The 4,457-nt window shown below is 43.2% G+C and overlaps 1 non-coding gene across 1 annotated transcript; it reads right to left on the minus strand.

Moving 5' to 3' along the window:
• Positions 1-3,719: 3,719 nt before the first annotated feature.
• Positions 3,720-3,801, minus strand: TRNAS-AGA (transfer RNA serine (anticodon AGA)). Its single transcript has one exon. It is a non-coding gene; the product is annotated as a tRNA-Ser (tRNA).
• Positions 3,802-4,457: the final 656 nt, after the last annotated feature.

Genomic DNA, 4,457 nt, shown 5'->3' on the forward strand with positions numbered 1-4,457 from the left:
AGAGGAGGAGAGTTAATGAGAAGAAAAGCCTTTGACTCCACCCTAACACCTTTTCCTAAGTGGTTTATTTTGCTTAGTACACCTAACTGTACTCTTCTGTGTTACATAAATCCTTCCAGTATCACCATACTCTGCATAAATAACATACAAAAGGCTATTCACCATCCATATCAAAAAATAAATCGCTTAGACAGAGGTGTTAGGGAGTGGGTGGTGGAGGGAGGGGGGCGTGACGTGTGTGGGTAGTGGTGATAGGACAATATTTATTATGTATCATGATACAGTGTGTACTCTGAGTTGTACTGATAGCACTCTGATTTATAGCTTACCGACTTCACTACTACTACTACTGTTTCCACTACTACTACTACTAGTACCACTACTACTACTACTACTGCTACTACAACAACAACTATTACTACCACTACTACTAATACTACTACTACTACTACTACTAGAACTACTACTACTACTACTAGAACTACTACTACTACTACTACTACTACCACTAAAACAACAACAACAACAACTATAACAACTACTACTACTACTACAACAACAAGAACAACAACAACTACTACTACTACTACGCATAGAGTAGTACTTTTATTAGTATATATTTTTTCTTTGGCAATACAAGGTAAATCAAACCATTAAACTATTGGCGTGGCTTCGTAATGCATACCGGCCAGAGAGACGGGCTTGAGGGATGATGATGTTGTGCCGCTGAGACATAGCAGGGCAGGCCTCACCAGGGAGAATGAGAGTCGACATCTCATCCACGCCATACTATTACTACTATACTACTGCTACTAGTACTACTACTGCTGCTGCTGCTGCTGCTGCTGCTGCTACCACTACTACTGCTATTACTACTACTACTACTACTACTACTACTACTGAGGGGTAATAACAGAGGCCATCTCATCCAGGCCATAACACAACTCCTGCGGTTAACGTTTCCTCCCACACAGAACCTCTGCCAGTCTGGAGTAGAATCTCACCGCCTCTGGACGCATCCCACCTGATGTCAACACGAGGGCAGTGCAGCCAGCGTGGTGCACATGTTGGACCCTTTCTTGATAGTTTCTGTGTTGTTCTTGTTCATTGCTCTTGTGTGCAGCTTCGAGACACAGTTCACGATGACATGCTGCCATGGGATCGAATATCCTGATGTTGAAGAAAGCCCTTTGCCCACGTGTCCACAAACCTGCAGCACTGACATCCACTCTGGCAGCATTTGATGTGTTTGCTGTTCTGTGGGTGAAGTGCTCGCCGTCTAAAGGTGGCACAGCTGGCTCTGTGGTGACAGCATGGCATATTTCCTGCAGCATTTTGGCTGCGTACTTCATCGTGTCCATTGTACACACAGCCTGCCATCTTGCATACCATTGCATGGTTTGCATCAAAGGCAGTGCCACAGGTACAGTGTTGAGGTAGGTTCTCTATTGGCCACCCATATCTCAAGGCTGTGGCGTCAATAAATTCTTGTTTGTTGAAGTGGAAGCCTTGTGCCTTGAGTGGCATGGTTGTCAGCCAGTGCCAGGCCCCGGCCTCCTGTGCAACTGCAACTCTTCTGCACTGGTGTGGCGACAGCTGGTGGGTTAGGTGGTGCAGCTGGTGCTGTTGGCATTACATCTCTGCCGTTGGGGGTCTGTCTCACTCCTCTCAGCCTGGGTACAAATCTATCTATCTATCTATCATCTATCTATCTCTCCCGGGTGGTACTGTTAGGTGTGGCCAGTGGTAAGTGATGGGAGGCATGATTCCCTGATACCATCCTACTACTACGACTACTACTACTACTAGTACTATAACTACTACTACCACCACCACCACCACCACCACCACCACCGTCACTGTTAATATTTGTGATGTCATTAGATACACAGTCACACATAGATCTGTGTTTGCCTGTGTCTGTGAAAGAGATATTGTGTAGAGACTATTTACACTAAGTTACTATCCTTCCCTAATGTTTGTAAAATGATTGTGTAAGTTTAATTAGCTACGTAAAGGTTGAATGTGTGAAGTATTGCGTAATGTTGTGAAATGTGGATGTGTGTGTTTATTTCGATGTGTGTGTGTGTGTGTGTGTGTGTGTGTGTGTGTGTGTGTGTGTGTGTGTGTGTGTATGTAGGAAGTTAAGTAGATACGTAGTCAGTGTTTATTCCGCTGATATATATAGTTCTCTCTCTCTCTCTCTCTCTCTCTCTCTCTCTCTCTCTCTCTCTCCAGTTCTTTATTTTTTGTCGCAGCATCCAGTTTAATCTACCTATCCATCTATTGCCAGGCGCCTTCATCCCATACGGGGTGGCCACAAACAAATCGCCTCCACGTCGCCCTGTCCCCCACCATTTCACTGCCCTGCTCCCATCTCACACCACCCTCTCTCATATACCTCTTCACTCCATCCTTCCATCTCATTCTTGGCCTCTCTCTCTCCCCCCCACCTCATTCACATACACTCTCCTCGTCAGTCTCTCACTCTCCATCCTCTCCACATGGCCAAACCACCTGAGTGTGTTTCTCATAACGCTTCCTATCACATCCACATCCACACCACAACGCTCCTTCACAGTTCAATAATAATAATAATCCATCCATCCATCCATCATCCAATCCTACGTTGTCCCATGAGGAGCGTAGGAGGCCTGGGCTAGGCAAGTTGGTCCTGACATTTAAGATGAGTGACCAGCCTCACTCATCCCTGAGTGGCATTACATGAGCAATAAACCCCAACCACCCCTTGGATATAAACCTGCACTGGCTCAATCCGATTGGAGCGCCTTAATTACCCACTAAACCACCAGGCGCCATAATTTGGTTATATAGTTACCACCCAGCGTAGTAAATGGTTTCCTGGGGTACAGGAAACCATTTGGCTTGTCACTCAGTGTAGAGTCACCCACAGGCTGAAGGAAGAGGAAAGAATGAAGGAAAGAAAGACAGAAGAGGGAGTGTAAAGTCACCCACAGGCAGAAGGAAGAGGAAAGAATGAAGGAAAGCAAGACAGAAGAGGGAGTGTAAAGTCACCCACAGGCAGAAGGAAGAGGAAAGAATGAAGGAAAGAAAGACAGAAGAGGGAGTGTAAAGTCACCCACAGGCAGAAGGAAGAGGAAAGAATGAAGGAAAGAAAGACAGAAGAGGGAGTGTAAAGTCACCCACAGGCAGAAGGAAGAGCAAAGAATGAAGGAAAGAAAGACAGAAGAGGGAGTGTAAAGTCACCCACAGGCAGAAGGAAGAGGAAAGAATGAAGGAAAGAAAGACAGAAGAGGGAGTGTAAAGTGACCCACAGGCAGAAGGAAGAGGAAAGACTGAAGGAAAGAAAGACAGAAGAGGGAGTGTAAAGTCACCCACAGGCAGAAGGAAGAGGAAAGAATGAAGGAAAGAAAGACAGAAGAGGATGGGTGGAAAGAAGGATGGAGAGGAAAGGGCAGAGTCAGACATCCGAGAGCAGCACTATATCAAGTAAGTGGATGGTGAGCGCCCCCACCTACCACACAATAATAATAATAATAATAATAATAATGATTATTATTATTATTATTATTATTAATCAAAAACAACATTGCTATATAGAAAAAAAAAAGGTATGTAATCTCCATAAAGCATCACCTGTTAATAAAAATGTGTGGAAGTAGGATTCAAATAACGACCATAAAACACTAAATAGTTGTAACGATAGGAAAATCAGATCCAACATCGTTAAAACTCTGCGCAGTGAGTAGGATTCGAACCTACGCGGGAAGATCCCATCTGATTTCTAGTCAGACGCCTTAACCACTCGGCCATCACTGCTGCCTTATGTGTGTTCTTCCTATGTTTTTATACTATAGTTTTCTCACATACTAATACATGCTGTAATGTAATTTTCAGTTATATTTAAATTATATGGGTTTACTTTAGCGTTTTTTTTTTTTTTTTTTTTTTTTCAGCTCACACTAGGCGGTTATTGTGGAGGCATTCTGTAATAAACTCACTTGTTCAAACCCCTGTTCGTCTAACTTCAAAATATGCAGTTATGGATAAAGCACGGAATAATATATGGTTTTTCCGTGCATTTGGATCTCTCTGTACCATTTACAATAATAATAATAATAATAATAATAATAATAATAATAACGTGCCTTACAGAGGGTGGGCTGGCTGGCACGGATCCTCGTCACCACGCACCATGAATACCTAAGCAGACTACTAAAAATAATAATAATAATAATAATAAAATAATAAATCGTGCCCTGTACATTAACACTGAGGCTGCGATGGGAAGCAGTGAGGGAGGATTCTGCTCCTTTGCTATATTCTTGTGTTATGCATTGCTCAACACTTCCTCCTTAGCGATTTATACTTGATTCTGCTCCGTTACCATATTCTTGTGAGTTTTTCATACATTCCAATTGCACCTCTTCCTTACCGATTTATTCCTGATTCTTCTCCATTACTACGTTATTGTG

Source organism: Coenobita brevimanus, chromosome 10, assembly GCF_032717465.1.
Source record: "Coenobita brevimanus isolate Jiangsu-jjx chromosome 10, ASM3271746v2, whole genome shotgun sequence".
In the NCBI taxonomy this organism is placed as follows: domain Eukaryota; kingdom Metazoa; phylum Arthropoda; class Malacostraca; order Decapoda; family Coenobitidae; genus Coenobita; species Coenobita brevimanus.